Here is a 27,200-nt window from a genome sequence, read left to right on the forward strand (position 1 = left end):
TTCAGTTGGTTTATTTACACCTATCACCTCCGTTATTAACATAACATAACATGTTATGTGAATCATAGAGATCACAACTTGACAACTTTTAAGAGAGCGTATTCATTTGGAGATATGTCTAGGTTTGAAATGCTGTTTAGAACCAAAGGGACTTTCTCAAAATCTCAAATACATGTGGAATTAGTGGTAAGATCTATTTTCTCAGCTTCAGTTTAGTCAGTGAATTCAAATTATTTAATGTTATAAAAGTTAGCAAAATTAGAATTGCTATCATTCACTCATTCCTTTATCTTTAACATACCTTAATTAGGTGTGCAAGATACTGAGGTAGGTTTTGGGGGACATATATTATCCTGCTTTTTTTCCCTGATCAACCTTTTCCCCATCCCCCTCATTTCCCTTTCATACCTTTTGAGATGGGAGAGTTCCCTTGACCCGTAGGCAGGACTTTAGACAGGGGTGTGGCTTGCTTACTTGGCCGCCACCTTGCTCAAACCCCTTGCAGGATGGGGAGCATGCAGGTGATCGAGAGCCAGAGCTGGGGTGAGCACTTTTGGGCTCCTCCGGACCCCTGACAGGGTCTAGAGGTGTGTTACAATTAATACTGTCTTTGCAGTTGCCGTCCGCAGACGGCTAAGTGTTAACCAGCTCAGTGGAAAGTCAGGATGACAGCATTTTATACACTGCCCTCTTTGTACCTGGGTTCCTGTTTGGCATCCAGGATGAATCAAGTCACATGGACTTGAAGGATGCGGAGATTTTATTGAGTGATGGAGGTGGCTCTCGGTGGAATGGGAAGCTGGAAAGGGGATGGGGTGGGAAGATAATCTTCCCTTGGAGTTCAACTGCCCCCAGCCAAACTCCGACCATCCCCAGCCGAACTCTTCTCGACCTTCAGATGCTTATTCTCTTCTCTCCTCCTCTGCTGCACCTCTCTGCTCTTGTGTCAGTGGAGTTTGGGGGTTTTATGGGTACATGATGGGTGTGTGGTGGGCCAGGGTGGTTTTGGAAAAAGCAACATTTGGGCAGGAAAACAGGGATAACTGTTCTCATTTAGGGCCGTGGTTTCCAGGCTTGAGGGTAGGGCCTTTGCTGGGGAACATCCCCCTTTTACCCAGTACTTCCCTGCCTCCTGTCTGTATCACTTTCATGGCACAAATAACCTTCCTAATGCCTAGATTAGAAACCTTGGAAATTTACTAAACTTACTTTGGTTATTTCTCTATGTACTTTTCTGTTCTTTTGTTTCTCAGTCCTCCATAGCCACAATTCTAGTTTGGTTATTGGTACTGTACCTGACCCTTAAAGCTATCTTTCTCACTAAGTTCCTGATAATTATTCAACCATTTTGAAATCCAGTTTAGATTTCCTTTATTTTTTGTGTGAGGGAGCTAATAGGCAGTGAGATCAATAAAGGAAGTGTGGTAGTAAAGTAAGTGATAGAAAGTGATAAGCCAAAAGCAGAAAAGATATATCTAAATTACTGAGTCATTTGAAGAGCTAACTTACCTGTTTTGTCTCTGGTTTTAAATAGTGTTGCCCTCTTATTTTCTAAGAAGTAAAGCATCCTCAGAATTCCAGAAGGACTTGGGACAGTGACTACTTTTCATTGGTTTTCTTGCAGTACAAACAATTTTGGTTTGGTTTGAGTTTTTCTTTTTGCAGTTTGAACAAAATGGATTACAGTGTGTATTGGATAAAAGGTGACAGGTGATATTATAAAAAGGGAATAGATTTTAAAAAAGAATTCTGAAACAAATGTTATTGTGTCCGGAATTGGTGGGTTCTTGGTCTCACTGACTTCAAGAATGAAGCCGCAGACCCTTGCGGTGAGTGTTACAGCTCTTAAGGTGACGCATCTGGAGTTTGTTCATTCTGATGTTCGGATGTGTTCGGAGTTTCTTCCTTCTGGTGGATTCGTGGTCTCGCTGGCTCAGGAGTGAAGCTGCAGACCTTCGCCGTGAGTGATACAGCTCTTAAGGCAGCACATCTGGAGTTGTTCGTTCCTCCCGGTGGGCTCGTGGTCTCGCTGGCTTCAGGAGTGAAGCTGCAGATCTTCGCGGTGAGTGTTACAGCTCGTAAAAGCAATGTGGACCCAAAGAGTGAGCAGTAGCAAGATTTATTGCAAAGAGCGAAAGAACAAAGCTTCCACAGTGTGGAAGGGGACCCGAGCGGGTTGCCAATGCTGGCTTGGGTAGCCTGCTTTTATTCTCTTATTTGGCCCCACCCACATCCTGCTGATTGGTAGAGCTGAGTGGCCTGTTTTGACAGGGCGCTGATTGGGGCGTTTACAATCCCTGAGCTAGACACAAAGGTTCTCCACATCCCCATCAGATTAGTTAGATACAGAGTATCGACACACAGGTTCTCCAAGGCCCCACCAGAACAGCTAGGTACAGAGTGTCGATTGGTGCACTCACAAACCCTGAGCTGGACACAGGGTGCTGATTGGTGTCAAACCCTGAGCTAGACACAGGGTGCTGATTGGCGTGTTTACAAACCTTGAGCTAGATACAGAGTGCCTATTGGTGTGTTTACAATCCCTGAGCTAGACATAAAGGTTCTCCAAGTCCCCACCAGAGCAGCTAGATACAGAGTGTTGATTGGTGCACTCACAAACCCTGAGCTAGACACAGGGTGCTGATTGGTGTGTTTACAAACCTTGAGCTAGATACAGAGTGCCAATTGGTGTATTTACAATCCCTGAGCTAGACATAAAGACTCTCCGCGTCCCCACCAGACTCAGGAGCCCAGCTGGCTTCACCCAGTGGATCCCGCATGGGGGCTGCAGGTGGAGCTGCCTGCCAGTCCTGCGCCATGCGCTCACACTCCTCAGCACTTGGGCGGTCGATGGGACTGGGCGCCATGGAGCAGGGGGCGGCGCTTGTCAGAGAGGCTCTGGCGGCACAGGAGCCCATGGAGGGGGTGGGAGGCTCAGGCATGGCGGGCTGTGGGTCTCCAGCCCGGCCCCATGGGAAGGCAGCTAAGGCCCGGCAAGAAATCGAGCGCAGCGCCGGTGGGCCAGCACTGCTGGCAGACCCAGTACACCCTCCGCAGCCGCTGGCCCGGGTGCTAAGCCCCTCACTGCCTGGGGCCGGCAGGGCCAGCCGGCTGCTCCGAGTTAGGGGCCGCCAAGCCCACGCCCGCCCACTCGGAACTCTAGCTGGCCTGCAAGCGCTGCAGGCAGCCCGGCTTCCCGCTCGCGCCTCTCCCTCCACACCTCCCTGCAAGCTGAGGGAGCTGGGTCTGGCCTTGGCCAGCCCAGAAAGGGGCTCCCATAGTGCAGCGGTGGGCTGAAGGGCTCCTCAAGTGCCGCCAAAGTGGGAGCCCAGGCAGAGGAGGCACCGAGAGCGAGCGAGGGCTGTGAGGACTGCCAGCACGCTGTCACCTCTCATTATAATATAAGGAGTGGTTAATGAGATGCAGAATCATAAGTCTGGAAATGAGAATTTAGAATACAAAACAAAGTTATGAACGGTGCTTAAAGTTTCCGGCCCATTTAATCCAAAATAATTTCTTCAAAAATCTTGTTTTTATCTTAGTTCCAAGGACATACTTACAAGAAGAGAATCCTTTAATATAAAATATACTTGTCTTTTTATTGTGTTGTGAAGAAATCAGTTTTGAAAACTCCCATGCCTTATGCCTACCACAGGAAATGAACAAAGACTAATGTAAGCTTAAGGGAATTTTTCATCTCTTGGAGTCAAGTTGAATCTGCAGCTTCTTTAGGGAAACCATAGTTCCTGAAATTTTCTCACTTCTCAGACAGTTTGACTGGTCTTTAAGATAGGAATAAACCTCAAGTGCCCAAAGCAATTCTGAGAATTGACCCAGCCTCTTTTGGCCCATTTAAATAGAGTGATGGGCTGGGGTTGGGGGTGGGGGGGCGGGGAATGGCTAACTTATTTCCTATTTTAAGCTAAATTGAACTTGTTATCCAGAGCTTGAGCCTATATGGAACCAGGATATATAGAAGAGAGGTTACCTTGTTGGCATCAGGAGTAATATTGGAAGATACAATGTTTGAATTTCAAAAAAATTCTCATTTTACATTATACATGCATTAGTTTTTGTTCTGCATGGAGCTTAGGGTAGTGTGGGATCTAATTTAGTACCAACTATGGTTAGTGGAAAATGACTGTGAGTATTTGGGACAAAAATATGTTATATACTAATATGAGATGAAGAGACATTTTGGAAGTTATGTTTTAATTATTAGAACACCTTGGAAGCATTTCATTTAACGTAAAAAGCAGAGGGACAGACATGTCATTACTTTGGGGATATTTGGCTCTATAAAAGTTTATAAAGTTGAAGAAATTTCATGAACAGAGTGGGTAATGATAATGTAAACCAAGTTTCCCATAATTACAATTCCTTTTAAATCAGTATAGCATGGTGTAATGGTTAAGACTAAATGGATACTGGGGTCAGATTGCTTGGGTTCAAATCCCAGCTTTACCATTTGTTAGTTGTAAGATCTTGGGCAAGTTAGTGTTTCTGAGTTTCTCTTATCTGTTTTTCTGGGGGAGGGGAGAGGGAGGAAGGGTAGGCATTAAATGAGATACTGCATATAAATATCAATATCATAGTAAGCACTCAATAGATGTTCTTTTTACTAAAGTCCATTTTCAAGGAACTTTTACTATCTTTGGCCTTTTATTCCTTAGCACGGTCATGATGTAAGTCATAGGGTAAAAACAAACAAATAAACTTGAGTGGGTATCTTTGTTTTAGAAGAATACAATGAAATACTGTGCAATAATTTAAAAACTATAGCTGCCTACATACAGCTTCACAGATAAGCCTTGAAAGAATCATATCATCTTAAAATTTCAAAATTAAAAACTAAGTTCTGTTAACCTTAGGTGAAAGTTTAGAGTTTTATAATTTGTTAGAATCTGTAAGTCACCAGAACATTATTGCCAGACCTGACTTAGTGTGCCAGTAGATCAGGTTAATGGGAGCTGTCGGGTCAGCAGTGTTCCGTAGTGACAGTTGTGGTTCATGCAGAAGGGAAAGTGGACATCCTTTTAATGTTTTGAGTGATTGGCAGTGTTGGGAAGTATGGTAGACATTTTCTGTCCTGAATACTGCTTTGGTACCGGTGTATGTTAGTGCCCATTGGTGTCACCAAGCAGGGCTATATGTAAGCTTTTATTTCTTTTTTTTTTTTTTTTTTTTTTTTTGAGATGGAGTCTCACATTGTTGCCTGGTGTGGAGTGCAGGGGCACCTTCTCTGCTCACTGCAACCTCTGCCTCCTGGGTTCAAGCCATTATCCACCTGGTGTGGTGGCTCATGCTTGTAATCCCAACACTTTGGGAGGCCAAGGTGGGCGGATCACGAGGTCAGGAGTTCAAGACTAGCCTAGCCAACATGGTGAAACCCTGTCTCTACTAAAAATACAAAAAATTACCTGGGTGTGGTGGCGGGCACCTGTAATCCCAGCTACTTGGGAGGCTGAGGCAGGAGAATTGCTTGAACCCGGGAGGCAGAGGTTGCAGTGAGCTGAAATTGCGCCACTGCGCTCCAGCCCAGGTGACTGCGAGACTGTCTCCGGAAAAAAAAAAAAAAAAAAAAGGAAAGCTGGAAAAGTATGCTCTTCCACTACCGTATCAGAATATTTGGGAGAATCTGATTGTGAATCTCCATTTTAATAAGCTTCTCAAGTGAGTTTTAAGATGCACACTATAGTTTTAGAACCACTGCTGAATTCCCTACTGATGGTTTTTAGGCTATTGGCTTCTGACTTTTCTGATGGAACCCCTTTTTTTCCACGTGGGGAAAGGATGGAAGTAAGCTGTTCCTAGTGACCTGCCGTTCTCTATACCATGAAATTTTCAAAGCTTACAGGTCAGCCTTAGAACAATGAGATCTGTGGATAGCCTTCTGCTCTAAGTCTTTCCTCAGCTGGCACTCCTATGGTAGAGGAACATGTGATGTTAATAGTGATGCACAACCCTATGTATCATGTCAGAATCTTCACTTAACATTTTAAAAAATGTTAACACTTCTAGCAAGGTAGGAATTACTGGTGAGGAAATACTGCCAGTAGGAAATACTGGCCAGGGTTGTAACTAGGGTTGATTTATTTTAAAGCTCAGACTCTTGACACTACACATGCCATCCTACTTTTTAGTGGAAAGGGCTTGGGGTGTGGGTTCAGGGAGCCTTAAATTGGAAGTATGACTTTTATCACTTACTTGCTTTTCTAACGACTTTACACTTCCATAACTTCAGTGTCCTCATCTGAAAAATGGGCTTGATAATTCTTACATTTTAAGATTACTGTGAAGATTGATGACCTAAAGCATATTTTTAGAATGCTTAGTATAGCTCTGTCCCAGAGTAGGCATTTCAATAAATGGTAACTCTTATTCAGCATTTAAGGTAAGACATGAAATGCAAATATGCCCCATGGAGTTAACCAATTTTAGGCTAAATGAGTTTGCCAGACTATAAAATATCATATGCTTTTTTGTTGTGGTATGATAGCTAGAAACTAGGAAGTTATTGGATGTGTGAAGAGATTTTCCTTTGGGAAGAGAATGTGGGCCTCCATTTTTTTTAAACTACCCATATCCTGGCAAATTGTAAATTTATTTCTAACCCAGTGTATTCGGGTTCTCTAGAGGGACAGAACTAATGGAATAAATATATATATAAAGGGGAGTTTTTTAAATGTTAACTGAAATGATCACAAGGTCCCACAATAGGCTGCTTGCAGGCTGAGGAGCAAGAAGAGCTAGTTCGAGTTCTAAAACCAAGAACTTGGAGTCCGATGTTCAAGGGCAAGAAGCATCCAGCACAAGAGAAAGATATAGGCTCGGAGGCTAGGCCAGTCTCTCTTTTCACACTTTTCTGCCTGCTTATATTCTAGCTGTGCTGGCAGCTGATTAGATTGTGCCCACCCAGATTAAGGGTGGGTCTGACTTTTCCAGCCCACTGCCTCAAATGGTAATCTCCTTTGGCAGCACCCTTGCAGACACACCCAGGATCAATACTTTGTATCCTTCATTTCAATCAAGTTGACACTCCTTATTAACCATCACACGTCCACCCCTTGTCAATTTGAACCTGTTCGCATCTCCTGAGATCATACATAATCCTTAAGTAAAGATAATAATAAGGTCATAATTACACCTAACATAATACAACTATCCTTTGTACAACCGGAAATGCACAAATCCCCAACCCAAATACTATTACATATAGTTAACAATACTTAAATGCTGATATGAAGTTGGTAAATCTTATGTCACGTGATAAAGGAGAAAGGAAATGAAGGTATTTTCTTAGTAGAAGTGTATACATGCACAAACATGTTTCTAACAAAATAAGGAGGAAATATTCATGACAATTACAGTCCATGTTTCTACAGCTGGTCACTGTAGCTGGTATTGATTCTGTAGCTGGTATTGCTGACTAGCTTTTACTACTACCTATTCTGTATTCCCTTTGCCTTCAGCAAGCACCTCAACAGGTTGTGGTTTTTTTCCTGGTGGAGTGACCCAGACCTTCATTCCTAAGGGTTCTGGACCGTTTGTAGTCCTGCCTGGATTGAGCTGTTTCCCATTGACCTTAATCACAAGGCATGGTAATACTAAGAGATGCCCTAATGGATTTCCTGTATTCCATGCACACTCTTCATTTCCTCCGTTGTGGAGTAGTAGACTGATTTCATCTTGATAGTCCAGGTCATTCACCCCAGCCAACACTATAACTCCTTTCTTAGCCTGTTGGCTTAAAGGTAGGAGGTGCCCAAAGTGTCCAGGTGGCAATCTTAACTTCCAATTTAATGGAATCGTTGTGTCTCCTGGTGCCATCATTCCTACCTCTGAAACTATGATTTCTAGGCCAGCAGAATGTAATGTCATGGGAACAGAAAGCAAAAATTTTGCTGGTAGATCACTAGGGGTGATTGGTGACTGGTGCCACTTCCACTTCCACCCTTTGATTCCTAGACCTGTGAATCATGGCTATGGGAGAAACAGTACCATATATTAGATGCTGATTCAGAGCATACACAGCCTTCTGGAGAACTTTGCCCAAGCCCTGCAAAGTATTGTCACCTAGTTGGTGTTGTAATTGTGACTTCAAAAGGCCATTCCACTGTTCTATCAATCCAGCTGCTTTAGGATGATGGGGAACATAGGAAGACCAGTGAATTCCATGAGCATAAGCCTACCGCTGCACTTCTTTAGCTGTAAAATGAGTGCCTTGGTCAGAGGGTGCTGTGTGGAATACCATGACAGTGGATAAGGCCTTCTATGAGTACATGGGTGCTAGTCTTGGCAGAAGCATTGTGTGCAGGATAGGCAAACCCATATGTGGAGTAAGTGTCTGTTCCAGTGAGGACAAACCTCTGCCCTTTCCATAGTGGAACAGGTCCAGTATAATCAACCTGTCACCAGATAGCTGGCTGATCACCCTGAGAAATGGTGCCATATCGAGGGCTCAGTGTTGGCATTTGCTGCTGGCAAATTGGGCACTCATCAGTGGCTGTAGCCAGGTCAGCCTTGGTGAGTGGAAGTCCATGTTGTTGAGCCCGTGTATAACCTCCAACCCATGGTGGTCCCTGCCACCATGACCACTTTGTTCATGGGCCCATTGGGTGATGACAGGGGCAGCTGGGGAAAGAGGCTAGGTGTTGTCCACAGAAAGGGTCATCTTAGCCACTTGATTATTAAAATCCTCCTCTGCTGAGGTCACCTAGTCTTCTATTCCTCTGTCAACTGATCATAGGGAACTCCCCATGAGGTCATCAGTGCAAACTGAGGGAGAGAAGGCAGAGTGGCCGGATCGGAGAACATGGGCATTTGAGCCACTTTCTCATGTAACTTACTTGTGCCTTCAGGACCTGCTCCAGTCTGATCATGTATATACCACTTGGATTTGATGATATAATGCTGCTGTGCACGACCCACTTTATGGCTAGATGAGTCAGAAAGCACCCAGTTCACAATAGGCAGTTCAGGTAGCATGGTGACTTGATGACCCATAGTCAAACATTTGGTTTCCACCAAAGCCTAGTAACAGGCCAAAAGCTGTCTCTCAAAAGGAGAGTAGTTATCTACAGAAGATGGCAGGGCCTCGCTCCAAAATCCTAGAGGCCTCCACTGTGATTCACCTGTGGGAGCCTGCTAAAGGCTCCAAATAGCATCTCTATCTGCCACTGACACCTCAAGGACCATTGGATCTGCTGGGTCATATGGCCCAAGTGGCAGAGCAGCTTGCACAGCAGCCCGGACTTGTTGCAGAGCCTTCTCCTGTTCTGGACCCCATTCAAAACTGTCAGCCTTTCAGGTCACTTGACAAATGAGCTGGAGTAACAAACCCAGATGAGGAATGTATTGCCTCCAAAATCCAAATAGACCCACTAGGTGTTGTGCCTCTTTCTTGTTTGTAGGAGGTGCCAAATGCAGCAACTTATCCTTCACCTTAGAAGGAATAAGCCTTTGGATCTCCACAGGCCCCACATCATTGGACCTCTAGAAATTTTACTGAAGTAGAAAGTCCCTGAATTTTAATCACATTTACTTCCCATCCTCTGACACGCAAATGTCTCACCAATAAGTCCGGTGTGTTTGCTACTTCTTTCTCACTGGATCCGGTGAGCATAATGTCATCAATGTAAAGGACCAGTAAGATATCTTATGGAATCAAAAAGCCGTCGAAATCTCTCCGAATAAGATTATGACACAAAGGCAGAGAGATGATATACCCGTGAGTATACCAGGACAGTAAAGGTATATTGCTGGCCTTGCCAGCTGAAGGTAAATTGCTTCTGGTGGGCTTTATGAACAGGAATGGAGAAAAAGGCATTTGCCAGGTCAATGGCTGCATACCATGTACCAGGAGATGTGTTAATTTGCTCAAGCAATGAAACCACATCTGGTACAGCAGCTGCATTTGGAGCCACTACTTGGTTAAGCTTATGATAATGTACTGTCATTCTCCAAGATCTATTTGTCTTCTGCATAGGCCAAATGGGAGAGTTGAATGGGGATGTGGTGTGAATCACCACCCTTGTGTCTTTGAAGTCCTTGATGATGGCAGTAATCTCTGCAATCCCTCCAAGGATTTGATATTATTTTTGTTTACTATTTTTCTAGGTAGAGGAAGCTCTAATGGCTTCCATTTGGCCTTTCCCACCATAATAGCCCTCACTATACCAATCAGCCAATGTAGGGGTTCAGCCAGCTGCTAAGTTTGCCTATGCCAATTATGCATTCTGGCAGTGGGGAAATGACCACAGGCTGAGTCAGGGGACCCACTGGACCCACTGTAGGTCGGACATGAGCTAAAACTCCAATAATTACTTGACCTGCATAAGCCCCTACTTTAACTGGAGGACCACAATGAAGTTTTGGGTCCCTGGAATCAATGTGAGCTCAGAGCCAGTGTCCAGTAGTCCCCCGAAATGTCTGATCATTTTTCTTTCCCCAGTGCACAGTTACCCTGGTAAAAGGCTGGAGGTCTCCTTGGGGAAGGATTTGAGAAAGATTCACTGCATAAATTGTTGGTAATATAGTGGGGTCCTTCCTCAAAGGGACCTGGCCTCGCCTTCATTCAAGAGTTTCTGGATCTGTAAACTATCTCAAGCCTGGAAATTAATTGAGGGGCCATGATTCTCTGGGTTGTTTTTTTTTTTTTTTTTTTTTTTGACAGATCCTTGCTTTGTCGCCCAGGCTGGAGTACAGTGGCACAATCTCGGCTCACTGCAAGCCCTGCCTCCTGGGTTCACGCCATTCTCCTGCCTCAGCCTCCCGAGTAGCTGGGACTACAGGCGCCCACCACCACACCTGGCTAATTTTTTGTATTTTTAGTAGAGACGGAGTTTCACCATGTTAGCCAGGATGGCTCAATCTCCTGACCTCGTGATCCGCCTGTCTCAGCCTTCCAAAGTGATGGGATTACAGGTGTAAGCCACTGTGCCTGGCCCAATTCTCTGTTTTTATGATTCAAATTAGTCTTTTGCGCATTTGACCTAGAAGTTTTCTGCTTGTATAAATAAAGTAGGAATGCAGTAGGCTTCCTATCAGTTTTGCTTCTAGGAACACCATGATTAATTAGTCAATGCCAAAGCTCTACTTGAATCAGACTATTCTGATTGCTGCTTTGCCACTGCTGTCTATTATGGTAGCTATGCCCATCTTGCCTTTGATGGTTGTGTGTCGCCACTTGGCCCCTGCCACCTCAGGATCCAACTGTTCCCATTGTATTTAAATATCTGTAGTTGAGTGACTGTGGTTCCCACTGTTAGATCTGACTTATAGAGAAGAGCAATTATAGGGCTCTTGAAAGATGCAGGTGCTGCCCTCACAAATCTGTTTGCAAGGCATTGGTCAAGGGTGTATCTTCTGAACCCTCCCAGTTGGGATGAGTAGATCTAAAGTGACTAATCCATTCCACCATCCCAATCTTCCTAAGCCTTTGGATTCCTTCCTCAGCCTTTGGATTCCTTCCTCTACATTAAACCAAGGGAGATCAGGTATTTCCAATTTGCTCATAGTGTGCCATCTTTTAATCCATATTTCAGCCAACCAAGAAAATAAACCACTAGAACCTGTTTTAACTCCTCTAGCTGCAACACTAAATGCAGAGTCCCTACTTAGTGGGCCCAAATCAATAAATTCAGCCTGATCTAACTCTGTGTTCCTCCCACCATTATCCTACACCCTTAATGTACATTCCCATGCCTGTTCTCCAGAGTTCTGTTTATATAAACTGGAAAACTCAAATAGTTCTTTTTGAGTGTAGCATACTTCCTCATGGATCACACTCTCAACCTCACCTATGGGGCCCGCTGGGACTTTAGTCTAGTTATAGGTCTAGAAACAAACAGGAGTGTTGTAGCGGGGAGCGGGTGCTGATCTCACAGCTGCTTTTGGACTTTTGCACTTGCTGTGCCCCATACTGGAATACTTCCCATACCTTTCAGATCCCATTTCAAACTGATCTCTGGGCTATATCACATCTCCTTTTATAAAATCTTATGGCTCCTTCTCCCCATATTTTAAAATAGCATTTATCTGTTTGCAGGTAGGTATTCACATGGTTATTGGATGCTGTCTATTTCCCCAAGTAAAATATAAGTTCTATGAGGGCAGAGACAATTTTAGTGCTTACAAAGGTTTAGAATGGCCCTGACAGTAGACAACAAATATTAAATGACTGAAATGCCTGATGGGGCAATTAAAATACAAAGTAATTAATTCTAAAATGTATTAGTCTGTTTTCACACTGCTGATAAAGACATACCCAAGACTGGACAATTTACAAAAAATGAAATTTATTGGACTTGCAGTTCCATGTGGCTGGGGAGGCCTCACAATCATGGTGGAAGGTGAAAGGCATGTCTCACAGGGCGGCAGACAAGAGACAAGATCTTGTGCAGGGAGACTCTCATTTTAAAAGCATCAGATCTTGTGAGACTTAATCACTATCACAAGAACAGCACGGGAAAGACCTGCCCTCATGATTCAATTACCTCACACTAGGTCCCTCCCACAGCACATGGGAATTCAAGATGAGATTTGGGTGGGGACACAGCCAAACCATATCATAAAGTGTGCTAGTATATATGAGATCAGTGTTGGCATGTTAAGCATTGTTATTTGAGAATACTTAAGTTGTTGTAGCATTGGTTTGATAAACTCTTGAAGCCAGGAGCTTGAGACCAGCTTGAGCAACCAAGTGAGACCCCCATGTCTACAAAAAGAATAAAAGCATAAGCAGTATTATGAATTACCCAATACAGCTTAAAATCTCAGAACTTCATTGTATTGTACTTGAATGAACTTTACAATAAAAACTTTCCCCTTTTGTTGAATCTGCACAGTATTTGAAGTTTATAATCCAAAAGGCTATCACTGCTTATATACAAATTTATGTTTACTATGTGGAATGTGTTTGTTTATTTTAGTTGTCTAAGGCATAAAACCTTTAAAATTTTACCAACCTTGTTAAGACAAGAAATCATGGATATTTTAGTAGGTTTCTTAGCTCTTATGGAAGTTAGAAAGAAATCAAGAAGGTTTAAGTAATATTGAGATTATGCTTTTATGTTGACTTTTTATATTTGGGCCTTTATTTACTGCTAGTCTGACTATTGTTGGCAGATTGAAGTGTATTTGTGAAAACTCCTAAGACTTTAGTATTTTATTGAAAATTGGTTTCCTGCTGTTGTTTATGTTTTAAAATTAGTGCTCTCAATAAGATTTTGGTTTTCATCTATCCTAAATTCTCCCTAGGAGTGCACAACTTCAAAAAAAGAGGCACAGTCAGCAGAAAAAAGAGGTGGTCTGAGCATTTGTGCGTTAAATATGCATGTTAATTAGGAAAAAAATCAGGAAAATATGAAAACAGATGTTACATAAATTATTGCAGTCCCAGGGCAGCAGTAACTTATGCACTGACAATAATTTTTATGTGTGCATGTGTATATCTATTTCTAGATTTCTCAATATTTATGTAATTCCTAAGAGAATAACTAGAAAAAGAACTGGTATATCCTTTCAGTGAGACTATGGTAAACATACCATAGAAGGCTGCATATGGATTTCTGAGAAAGTTTAGTTGTTTCATATAGTCTTACTGTAGAGATTTTTTTGTGTTTCCTAATTCTGCCCATAGTGTTCTCTTTTTTTTTTTTCTGCTTTCTTGGTTTCTCTGATGATATGTCAATTTGTTCTTTTATTGGCTATATCCTGTCACAACAAGAAGGTTAATTAAGGATGTTGTCAGTGTAAGAAATTAAAAATTGGCCTAAAATAAAAAATTGGTCTAAAGTATGTATTTAGGAATAAAACACATTACAACTACTCAGGACACTGATTGTAGTGTTACTTTTTCTTCTTGTTACCGTTACACTTTCTGAAGAAATAGCCATCATTCTCTGAATAGTAGTGACATAGTACTATGACAATATATATTGGTACTTAAATACAGATTTCATCAAATACACGTATGTTGGAGTAGTTGAAAGCTATTTGAATATCTTTTATTCTAAACAGGCATCCAAAGAGAATAAAAATGGTCTGTATTTTTACAAAAGAAAGATGAGAAATAGTCATGCTTTGTTTTAGTGGTATAGCAATTTTTAGTTCAGCCATACACGAAAAAATGTGAATATAGCACTGTGCAAGGAGCAGCTGATGATATTTAGATATTTTCCATATGTGTAATATAATTTAGAAAAGTACTGTTTGTTACTTTTCAAATTCGATTGAAAGTTAAAATAAGAAAATGCAGCATCACAATGTAATGCATAATTCTCTTCACCAAACCGACACACAAATAAAACATGAATTGTATTCAATAAAATGGGTATATCTAAAAGGACAAAAAACCATTTCTGGAAATCCTGTTTCCAGAAGAGTGACTTTTGTTACTCGATTTTAGTAGCATGTGATACTAAAATGTGTTTGAAATAATTTATATTGAATCTCAGTAAATTTCAGTTGGAATCTGTTGTCATGTTTTTCAGTTTCATGTTATTATGTTTTACATTATATTAGGTAACTGCTGCTATCTTTTTATATGTGTGCTAAGCCACCAGTAAGCTCTTAACAGGTTGTTGAAGCTTAAGAACTAATAGAGAATGAAATCTAGGGGAAGTTGATAATATGTTTAGTAATTTTTTATTATTAACAGGTTCTTTACTTAAATTAGATAGCCTAGTTAAGAAATTTAGTTGTTATTCTTACAGATTTTATGTAAATATATCTATGTGTATGATTATTTACGGAGGTGTATTACTAAAGATGAAAAAAATTTTTTCTTTAGAAAAAGGCTGTGAAAATTAATTTTAACACCTAAATAATATTCACTTGTCATCACTGATGCATCTGTATTCTAATTTTACATTTTATTAATGCTTTAGAATCCATTTTCAATGGAATTTTTTTCACATTTGTTTTCAAATGTCAAATTTCCATTTTTTTATATTATGTAATTTTAAAATGTGATATTATTTTACTATGTGTTAGAATAGTATGTTCCTCATTTCAACACTTTTATGTCATTTCAGTGCAAAGTTAAATGAAGTAAGAGGTGATTGTTTTATAGTGAAGCCTGTTGTTTTTGTATTATATATGTAAAATACCATTTATTTTTGGTATTATAAAATGCCTCCCTTTCTTCCTGGAGTTAAAATAGGTGAAGGAAAGAGTGATTAATGAGTAGGCTAACGTTTGTCTTCTAAGAACTTAAAATATTTTGATAGGAATTGTTTTTTGCCTGCTTTTTGTATTGTTTGATATGATATGATTTTGTATTGTTTGATATGATTTAGGGTTTCTCCTGGGATAGGAGCATTTGCAGCTATTTTATTTATTTATTTTTCTAGGGAGATGCTGTTTTTCCAGCAGCTCAGTTAAGGGAGAACTTAGCTTGTCTCTGTTTCTTGATTCCTCTTCAATTTCTGTTTGCAAACCAAGACTTGTGTTTGGAGAACTCTATTGTACTGAGCCTAAGTCATTTTTGATCTATAACAAGAACATGCATTTTCACATGTCAACCGGATTTGTGGACCAGTAAAGTTCTTTCACGAGGTAAGCATATATTTATTCAAAATATATATTTTAAGATAGAATACTCTCAATACCCTTACCATAGTAATGTGTTCCATAGATTTTTGTACAAAAAAAATGTATGTGTGTTTGTGTACTTCTGCCAAATTTAGATTGAAGACTCCTTCAGGGAATAGTGTTGGCCAACCAACACAGTTACTCAGTTTCCTGATCTGTTTCTGTCCTACCTCCTGCTTTTAGTCACCAGTTTCCATTCTTTCCCCTTTGTCCATTGTTTTTCTTCGCAGTTAGCTGAGTCTTCAGGGTGTCTTTTAAAAATGTTTTCCCACCAGCAGACTTTAGCATTTTCCTTAGAGAATCTTTTTGTATCCATAGGCCTTTTATTTTCTTTTCTCCACTCCCCACTCCCCCACCATTTCTTAAAGAAGTAGGAAATTAGAATGATTGAACTTAGAGTTGGAGGTATATCAGATAGATAACATTCACAATTTTTTTCCTTATTACAACCCATAGTAAGGAATAAAATGTACATTTATGAGCCGAGTCCTATAGGTATAAATGAAATTGAAACAAAAATTTAATTCTTACGCCAACTACCTGGGATGTGCTGTATGCTATATTATATTCTTTGTATATTTTATTTAATGCTTCCTGGTATGTGTCACTTATGCAGTTTCAGAAACCCAGCTTTAGATCACTTGAATGTTTGTTCATCACTGATTTGTTGGGGGAGTAAAATAAATGAGACAGTTTCTTTTCTGCCTCAGTGAATCTGCCTTTTCTTTTGTCTCTTCTGTGCTTCTCATTTCTTTCCCCATTCAATATAAGCTATCAAATGACTTAGAGAACTGGGTAACTGCTGGGAAACACCACAGTCCTTACTGGGTTCTTTTGTAATAAGAACATAAGCACAAGTACTGAGATCTCACAATTTTAAAGAAGAATAAATTTTTGATATAATCGTGTCTTTTTAGTAGGGTGTATATTTCTTTATTCTCTTCTTGTTTGTTTTGTCTGTCTAAATTGTATGTGCATCCTGATGCCCTCAAATCATTCTTAGTTTGAAACATGTTTAACTTTTTACATCCTGAATATCAAGTTAGAATAACCCAGATCCTTTCCCAAAGTGATCTCTTCTAGTACCCATTCCCATTTTATTTAACATTTGTATCTTTTTAATAAATTGAAGGCATTTTTTCCTGATGTATAAAAATAATATTTTTTATTAGAAAGTTTGGTAAATACAGAAAAACATAAAGAGGATAAAAATTATCCCTAATCCTTGCTGGGCATGGTGGCTCACACCTGTAATCCCAGCACTTTGGGAGGCCGAGGTGAACAGATTGCTTGAGCTCAAGAGTTGGAGACCAGCCTAGGCAACATAGCAAATCCCTGTCTCTGTCGAAAAAATAAATGTTGGCCAGGCGCAGTGACTCACGCCTGTAATCCCAGCACTTTGGGAGGCTGAGGTGGGTAAAATACGAGGTCAGGAGTTCGAGACCAGCCTGGCCAACATGGTGAAACCCTGTCTCTACTAAAAATACAAAAAACTAGCCGGGCATCGTGTCAGGCACCTGTAATCCTGGCTACTCATGAGGCTGAGGCAGGAGAATCTCTTGAACCCGGGAAGTGGAGGTTGCAGTGAGCTGAGATCATGCCACTGCACTCCAGCCTTGCATCTCAAAATAAATAAATACGTAAGTCAACTTAAAAAAATAAAAAAATTATTTTGAATCCTATCATACAGAGATGAACTGATATACCATTTAAAAAATGATGTTTATTACATTTAATTTTACTTGAATTTAACAGAGGAAAAAAAAACCCTGAAATGAGGCTTAAAGAATTATTGAACCTCATATACGTTCCCCTACCCCAACACCATAAATATTAGTTTCTAAGAGCCTTCCAAAGTTAAATAACATTATGAACATCTTTGGAAATCTTTACTCTGGAAATAAGAAAATAGAAAGAGTGAACTGAAAGCAGAATATCTTTTATGTTAAGATAATCTATTGAGATGAAATTTATATAACACAGAATTCACCATTTTGAAGTGAACAGTTCCGTGGCGTTGAGTACACTGACAGTGTTGTGCAACCTTCCACCTCTGTCGAGTTTGGAACATTTCCATCGTGCCAAAGTAAAGTACCTTACCCATTTAGCAGTTCGTCTTCATTCTGTCTTAGCCCTAGGCTCTGACATCCATCAATCAGCATTCTGTCTCTATGGATTTATGTGTTCTGTATATTTAATGTGAATGTAATCATAAAATATGTGACGTTTTGTGGGTGGCTTCTTTCATTTAACATAATATTTCAAATTTTTATTCATGTTGTAGCACTTATTATTACTTCATTACTTTTCTTGGCTGAATGCTAGTCCATGTGTTTATCCATTTATTCATTCATACACATTTTCTTTGCTTCTACTTTTTGGTTACTCTGAATAGTGCTGCTCTAAACATGTGAACCTGTTTGAGTACCTATTCTCTGTTCATATGGGTATGTACCTAGGAGTGGAATTGGTAGGTCATATTGTAATTCTATGTTTAACTTTTTGAGGAACCATCAAACTGTTTTCCATGGTAGTTGCGTCATTTTACATTCCTGTCAGCAGTGTATGAGGGTTCTACTTTCTTTGAGACAGTCTTGCTCTGTCGCGTGGGCTGGAATGCAGTGGCGCAATCTTGGCTCACTGCAGCCTCCGTCCCCCAGGTTCAAGCGATTCTCCTGCCTCAGCCCCCTGAGTAGCTGGGACTACAGATGCATGCCACCATGCCCGGCTAATTCTTTGTATTTTTAGTAGAGACGGGGTTTTTCCATGTTGCCAAGGCTGGTCTTGAACTCCTGAGCTCAGGCAGTCTGCCCACCTTGGCTTCCCAAAGTGTTAGGATTACAGGCATGAGCCATCGCACCCAGCTGGGTTCCACTTTCTCTACATTTTGCTAACACTTAGTATTTTCCATTTTTTTTTTTTGATTATCAGGATATCTTATGATACCGATAAATGACTTTTAACAAAGTAGTGATTATATATTTCTTACATATTTAAGTAATTTATTTCTCTTATTTTTTTGAGATTGGGTGTCACTCTGTCTCCCAGGCCAGAGTGCAGTGGCATGATCTCAGCCCACTGCAACCTCTGCCTCCTAGGCACGAGCAATCCTCTTACCTCAGCCTCTCAAATAGCTGGGACCTCAAGCATGAGCCACCATACCTGGCTAATTTTTGTATTTTTTGTAGAGACAGGGTTTTGCCATATTGCCCAGGCTGGTCTTGAACTCCTGAGCTCAAGCGATCCACCTACCTTGGTCTCTTAAAGTGCTGGGATTATAGGCATAAGCCACCATGCTTGGCCTGTATTTTATTTCTTATTTAACAATTATATTTCTTATATAGTAATTTATATCATTTCAGACTATCATTCAGTTCTATTTTCTCTCCAGAATTACCTGACCAGTGAACATATTTTTGCCAGAATAAAAGGTTTCTTTCTTTTCTTCATTTGCTCAAAATCTTCTATTTTCTTTCACATTTGTATCATGTTTTTTTTTTTGCTTTTTGATATATGTGTAGTTTTTTTAATCAGAGTTTTAAATTGCCATTCTTTTTGTTTAATGCTCATAATAGATTTATGCCTATATTTTTTTTTTGATAGCGTACTACAGTTGTATTTTGGGCTCCTAAATCATAAAATAACATTTTGGTAAAGTTATTTACACTCTTTTTGAAGACATTTCTCAACCTCAACCTCCTATTTAAATATAAACCAGAGCTTCCTTGTTCTTTTACTGGCGTGTCTTTCGGAGATTTCTTTTCACTATACTACTGAGTTAGCTGTACTGTTTTTTTATATCCCATTTTTGTCATCATCCATAGATTCCTTTAACTACAACTTCAGAAAGGCTAAATGGGAGATGAAATCTCTGAGTTGTGTATGTTAGAAAAATTTTCTCTTTTATTTTCACAGTTGGTTGATGATTTAGCTGGGTATATGTTTCTAGTTTAAAGTGATTTTCCTTTGAACTTTGAAAGCTTTGCTTTAATTTTTTCTACTATCCATTATTCCTCCTGAGAAATTTGAAGCCAGTCTTACTCATTGAGAACTGTTTTAGGAGCTATCACACTGAAAACAAAATGGATACAAATCCTTAACTTGATTAAGCTTACATTAAGCATAAATAAAAAAAAATGTAGTACCTTAGATAGTGATTCTGTGAAGGAAAATAAAGCAGCCAGTGGGAGATAGAGAGTTTGGAGTATAGGGAGAAGAATGGAAATTTTAGATAGAGTGGTCAAGGAAAGCCTCACCGATAAGGTAACATGTGAGTAAAGACCTGAAGGAGGTGAGAGAGTGAGGTGAAGGATCACGAAGTACAAAGGTCCTGAGGCAGGAATATTTATGATGCATTCACAGAACAGCCTCAAGGTCAGTGTGGCTGCAGCAAAGTGAGTAGAGAGTAGTAGGGAGTAAATAGAGATGTAACTGAGAATCTAGGTCTTTTAAGGACTTATATTTAGATTTCATTTTGAATGAGATGGGGATCCATTAGTGAGTGTCATCATCTGCTTTGTAGTTTAAAAGAAATACTGGCTGCCAGCTTGAGAATAGATTTTAAGGGAGCGAGGGCAGAAGCAGAGAGATCATGTAGAAGATTCCAGGTGAGACATAATTTTGGTTTGAATAACAGTATTTGCTAATGGATTGGATTTGAGTTATGCAAGAAAGAGATGAGTCAAGAATGACTCCAAGAGTGTTTGGCCTGAATAACAGAAAAGATAGAGAGCTTCATTTAATGAAGAAGGGGAAAATTATATTATAAAAGGAGTACATTTCTGGGAGAAGATCGGGAGTTTTGTTTTGAATATAAATTGGAGATGTCTATCTGGTAGAGAGGTCAAGGAGGCAGTTAAACACATTGGTCCAGAATTCAGTAAAGAGGTCTGAGATGAAGGAAAAACTGGAAGTTGTTAATTGTAGATGGTATTTAAAGGTATATATTAGTCCATTTTCATACTGCTATGAAGAAATACTTGAGACTAGGTAATTTATAAAGAAAAAGTGGTTTAATGGACTCACAGTTCACATGGCCGGGGAGGTCTCACAATCATGGCGGAAGGCAAAGAAGGAGCAAAGACCTGTGTTACATGGCACAGGCAAGAGAGTGTGTGCAGGGGAACTGTCCTTTATGAAACCATGAGATCTCATGAGACTTACTTACTATCACAAAAACAGCGTGGGGAAAACCCTCCTCCATGATTCAATTACTTCCCACCAGGTCCCTCCCATGACACGTGGGGATTATGGGAGTTACAGTTCAGGATGAGATTTGGGTGGGGGCACAGCCAAACCATATCAAGATGTAACATTGATGCAGTACAGTAAATATAGATAGAGAAGACTTAAAATGCTAGCCTTGGGGCACCTTTAGTAAAGGAGTTAGGAGAAAAAGAGGAATTAGTAGAGGTGGCTAGAGAAGAAAACACAGTGAGGTTAAGAGGAAAACTCATTGGTCTTTCAGAATATCTGAAAGTGATGTAAATGTTTGAAGGAAGAGTGGAAATCTTATTTATAGGTGAAGTTAAAGATGGACAATTCAAGGGAGAGTGGGAGGAGAAACAGGTGGCAGCTTAAGGGGGAAGTTGGAGTGAAGAGAGGATTTTTTTAAATAGGAGAGAAATAGCATACTAATGGGAGTGCTCCAATAGAGAGGAATAAACTGATGATGCAAGAAAGAGTGGAAAATTGTTAAAGCAGTGTGTACAAGTAGAGAGATCACCGTAAGTAGCAGCATGGATGGTTTATTCTTAATAAGAGGGAAGGCAGAGCATATCGGCACAGATCCATTGTTAAAAAGCATTTGGTTGATCTTTGTACTATCTCCAGGATATATTACGTACAAGAAGCATCATGATTAGTTGCTTCCCACTTCTTTAGGCTTCTTCTGTAATTCTCCTTTGTGGTTTTTTTCTTTAACAATGTAATGTATGGTGGTTCCTAGTTTAGGAATTCTGTGTTTAAAAAAAAATTCTGTTAATGGAATTAAGGTATACAGTGGGCATTTATGAATTATATACCTGTTGATTTTTTTTAAAGTTTCAAGTTTGTAAATATTTCTGTAAAATGCTCTGGAGAACCATCAAGCTACAGTTAATAGTAGAAACAGGGCCATCAAAATCCTTTTTTATACCAGGTTGGGGAGTTTATGGTTCAAATTCACTTACCAGAAAATGATAAAGTACTTCATGGCCTGGATTGCTTGAACAAGGGTGAAATGGTAATTGTAAAAAATCTATGGATGCCAAGTGTCTATTATTCTTTGTGATTCATATTTCTCCTGGTCACATCAGCCCCAGAGCACACTTGATAAATATGGGATACAATAATGGCATTAGAATACTCACATTTTCCTGTTGGTATAATGTGATCTCTGCTGTCTCTCTCAACAGTGTTGCCCTTCTTACCCATTCTTGCTCAAGTTCCTGGCTCTCTATAGTGATATAGTAGTTCCCTCTTTTCTGTGGTTTTGCTTTCTGTGGTTTTACTTATGGCAGGTACTCAGCTAACTGGAGAATTACTTTTAAAATAATGTATCCTTTATAAGAAGGTTTGCTTTTTTAAATTGGATGATGTGAGGAAAATTCTTTTTTTTTTTGGGCAAATTGTGAATGTTTTTAGGTTTTCACTATATGTGTAGTAGACATAGCTGCCACTTTTGTGATAAAGTGATAAAAATAGCGAAGTGTAGGAAATACGAAATTTGTTTCACCTTCTCTTCCTCTTACTCATTTTTACAAGGGCTTAATGAACAGTGAAATTGACCAACAGTTTCACCTCCTTTTCCTTGCAGTTCTGGTAGTCTCTTGTGGCACTTAGTACACCTGAAAGAAGTAGCAGGAAAATTGACAAATTGGAAGGGAGAATTATATGAACATATGATCAGACAAATAGAAAATTAACCCATAATAATTGAAAGATGGCTGTATTTCTAATTTACATTCACCTGTGTAAAACACATTTGTCAAATATTTCTATTTTACGTAGAAATTTGAAGTTTTTACTTCAGATTACTCTCACTTCAGGAGTATTTGGGTTTGTACTAGTTTGTAGTGTGAACAACTGACCCATTTAGAGGGAATTAAAAAAAACTTTTTAATTTGTAATAATTTGACAATTATGCCACTAACATTATACTTATTAATGAGACAGAATAAGATTTCAGTTCTTAAAAATATGTGCCCCACATTTTATAAGTGGTATGAACAATAATTTTGCCTCAACTTAAGAATTACTTACTTTATTAAGTATACTAGTAAACATTGGCTGAAGATTCTTTGAAAACCCAAATTATTTGGAATATATTTGAAACCTCTGCTCTTATGTACTTCTGTTCAGAATATTTCAGGGTTTTGGATTATTTAGGCTTAGAAGTTTGGAGTTTACAATTTCTGTCTTCTAAAGACTTAGAAATATGTTAGCATTATTGGAACCAAATAGTTTTACCCACATAATTGCCATTCAGCTTTAGCAATGTGGAATAAAACTTACTGAAATAAATCTTTATTTCCTATGTGAAATATCCATTTAAAATGTTTTTTACCTGATGAGCATGTATTTTAATTCTTAAATTAGAACAGAGGAAATGAAGTATTTCTGTAGCTAGGGGAGATTGTCAGCTCAAGTTCAAGAGTATGATGTTTGATATTAGGCCAAGGTTATTTTCCAAGTTTTAAAAAATGTTTATTTTGTAAAATACAGGTGCTTTCACTATATCTTATGTGTTAATCTAATTTCCCATTGAAGTCACCGATTAAAGGGAATTCTGTACCAGTAGGGTTCTAAAACCTTGACATTATTTTAATCTGATAACAAATGCGTTTAAGTTCATGTTCTTTCAGTTGTTGGCAACAAATCTAAACCTGTATTTTTTGGATTTATGAGGATAAGTCCTTCTTTGGCAATCTTGTAGATTCCCAAGAGAATAGTTAAACAGTGATTAATCATTGTTTCTTCACTGAGTGTGCAGAAAAGAATGGAAAAGCTGCATTTCACACTTCTGAAGCAATTAATCCCCATGATCTTAGCCAGGTTTGTCTTGTAGATAAGTCGGGATACAAAACGGTACCTAATTTATCAATGTATGCATGCCATAAAGTATAAAACACACAATTTATTTCATATCATTTATAGTCAAATGTAAAAAAAAGAGTGACTTTGCCATATCCAAGAGTGTTTCCTACATTACCTTCATATAAACTAAGTACCAGAGATTACAATGGGATTCCTGTTTATTGTGCACATCTGGTGCAGTCACTACGCATTTTCTCATTCACTTGCTGGCATTTTTAGTGATTGTGGCATAAATCACCTTGCTAATCAGAAACATAAGTGACGGGAAGTCATCTCCTTTTTTTGAACAATGGGAAAAAACATATGGCTTCTTAGACAGTACTTGGCTGTTATACTATTTATGTGGCATTATATTCTGTATTTAGAATTTCATATTAATTGCAGTAGTTTGGTTGAAGGCATTGAACATTCAGGGTTTGTGGTCAGAGTATTTGTTTTATACCTCTTTCATAATAAATAAGCAAAAAAGGTAAAATTATATGCCTTGTATTTAGAAATTTTTAAAAATTTAATTCTCAAAGGGTAGTGAATATAATAACCTTTTATTCTTGGCTTTATGATACTTACCTATCTATTCCTCCCACTTTCATTTTTCTTATTATTGAGTGGCAGGAAAAGATTCGTTTTAAATGTATAAATTTCAAATGAAAATTAATTTGTTCGGATAAGTTTTTAAAAATTTCTAAATACAAAGGTGGGAAGAGTTACTGAGATTAAGGTGAGTTGAAGACAGTATATATTTAAAAATGCTTGTGTGGATGTTTACCTAGATCTGCACTGATACAATAATTCCAAGTTAAAAGTTAGTTTTTAATTATATCTATTTCAAAACACTGCACTGATCAGAGTAAATGTTACTGTCTTTAAAGTACTAAAATGTAAATTGATAGTTTGCTTTTGCATTTTTGGTGAATTGCTGTTTATTAGTTGGAATCGCTTTTTGCAGACACTACAACTTAAAGTAAAACTTTGTAAAACTCAAGAAATTTTTATATGCAGACTTTAAAGACTGCCTTCAGTGTCTGTGATAGAGGGCTTACTGTAGGTGTAGTTCCCCTCCCCACCCCCGCTTTCAATGGGTTGTAAATATAATAGCCTTTTACTCTTGACTTTATAATACTTACCTACCACTTTCATTTTTCTTATTATTCAGTGGCAAGAAAAAATTCCCTTTAAATGTGTAAATTTCAAATGAAAATTTGTTCAGAGAAATTTGTGACTTTTACAGTTTTTTCCTATATTACATATGATTATAAATTAGTGAAGTAAATTTATAACAAATATATCACAGTTCATTTCTCAAAATTTGTGTTATTTCTTTTTAAGTGTTCCCCTTGGGAAGACGTACACATATTCCATCAATCAAAGTACTTTTGGAATGCCTGTTTTTGAAATTTCTGTAGTGGAATTGATGTCTAACTGCTCAAAATGGGTACTTTGAAGGGAGACAAGATTCATTTTGTGTATACACGTGCTACTATTTTTCTTAAAAAAAAATCAGTCAATTGTCTTACACCCTTGTATACCTTATAGATAATTGGGCACTATGAATAGAAATACAGTTTTGAAAAACTACCTGGATTTTAAATAAATGGCCATATTTATCCATTTTGTTTTAGAAATCATCTATGATATTGTCTCAGGGACCACCTGCAGCAGGAGTCCACAAATTGAATAAATGCAACGTAAGGAGAGGATTTTTTTTTTCTGTTGTTGCTTGTTTCAAAAATGCTACTATCCAGATTCTCTATTAAGGTATATTGTGCTATTTTAAATATTATAGTTATAACTGAATAAAGACCTTCTTTCTAGATTAAAATTATCCAGTGCTTAGAATTGACCGAAATCTGTACTTTACTGCCTGACTTCTTGGCTGGTCTTACTTCCTTCATGCTCTTAAAACCTCCATCACCTCTCACTCCCCATCATTTTTTTAAGATTGAGGTGTATTTATTGTAGAGATCAATTTAAAAGCAATACAATCTTAAACACATGTATACGTGTTTCCTTTTTCTTCATCAAAATGTAAAAATTCTAGGAGGATTGGATATTAAAATCCAAGAATAGGCAATTTAAGGGATGGCTAAGAGTATCAAAATAAATGAGGAAAAATAAAGAGTTCTATTCTTAGTAACTGAACATTTTGGAATTTGTCAGTAATGGAACTTTGAGGAAAAAGAACTTGATGAGAAAAATATATTAACCTAAAGTATTTGCATATTCATTATGTTTACAAAGCCAGGAATTTAATTTCTAAATGTATATCAAATTTTGAATGAAATTGAAGTACCAGTGATGTTGATATTCACTGTACATTTAGTTTAAATGTTGGTTATATTTTTAGAGAATTTGCATTATTTTCTTTTAGTTCATTCTCTGTCTTATTTACATTCATAGTTTGTTGGTACATATTACCCTCCAAAGTAAATTCTGAACTGAGTACAGACCTTGCAAGAAAAGTTAATGTCCTTTTCTTATGTTCTCATGACATAAAGAACGAATCCTCCCCATCATAGGGATAACCTTACTAATAATTCCCAGCCAGGCAGGTTATTTCCTGCTGTTCATCTTTTCAGCCATCCCTTTCCTTCTTTGTGTTTATCCGGAAGTGGCTTTTGGAATGCCAGTAGAGGTGATGTGCCTACCAGTGGTGAATCTAGAGTGCCTTCTAGCCCCTGAAATACTGTGGGGTAGGTGGTATGACACTGTTGGCCTAATCAAACCAAAATTCACGTAAAAATGTTATTTGTGAACTTTTTCCAAGAAAGGGAGGCTTGAATTTCTAAATGGAAAAGGTATTTTGAATGGCATATGTAATTCAGAATTTTTAATTTTTTTTTTTTTTTGAGACAATATTCACATTGTCGCCAAGACTGGAGTGCATGGTGTGATTAAGGCTCACTGCAGCATCAACCTCCAGGGCTCAAACCATCCTCCCACCTCAGCCCCCACTACAGGTACACATCACCATGCCCATCTAATTAAAAAATATTTTGTAGAGATGGAGTCTCAGAATATTGCCTAGGCTAGTGTCAAATCTCCTGGGCTCAAGCAGTCCTCCTGCCTTGGCCTCCCAAAGTGTTGAGATTACAGGCCTGAGCCATTGCACCTGGGATGTTGGAAATTTTTAATGGAGTATATTAAGTATGAGAAATATGGAACAAGCAAGGGTGTTTTGTGTTTAAATATTTCTGTCTTTTGTGGTAATGTTTAAGGCTCTTTCTGGGTAGCATGTTTTCAGTGTGGTCCTCACTTGTTTTTCCTGTAGCGATTCAGCCTTATCTGGGACATGGAGGCGAGTAGGGTTGGCCTGCCAGTAGTCTTTGATATGTAGGAACAGAAGTGAGTTTTTCCTAAGAAAAATCAAGAATAAAGTGGCAAACCTGGTGACACAGTCTCAGTTGTTAGCAAAGCAGCATTTCTAAATTCAGCCTGGGGTCTGTTTTGTTTTTTGGTCCAGAAATCTTATACTTGTGGAGATAGATGGCTGGGCTATGAGAAAATAAATCCGAAAGAACAAGAGAATC

The 27,200-nt window shown here is 38.8% G+C and overlaps 1 protein-coding gene across 10 annotated transcripts in view; it reads left to right on the forward strand.

The window, feature by feature from the left end:
- Positions 1-27,200, forward strand: part of TBC1D5 (TBC1 domain family member 5) — a 592,946-nt gene that overhangs the window by 139,525 nt on the left and 426,221 nt on the right. For 4 of the 10 annotated variants that reach the window (XM_063722174.1, XM_063722172.1, XM_063722173.1 and 1 more), the window contains one exon: positions 15,357-15,561. The exons of the other annotated variants lie outside the window; for them this stretch is intronic. The gene's annotated coding sequence lies outside the window, so the exon portion shown is untranslated. The remainder of the gene's footprint in view (positions 1-15,356; positions 15,562-27,200) is intronic. 10 annotated transcript variants of the gene reach the window in all.

Source organism: Pongo abelii, chromosome 2 (assembly GCF_028885655.2).
Source record: "Pongo abelii isolate AG06213 chromosome 2, NHGRI_mPonAbe1-v2.0_pri, whole genome shotgun sequence".
NCBI lineage: Eukaryota > Metazoa > Chordata > Mammalia > Primates > Hominidae > Pongo > Pongo abelii.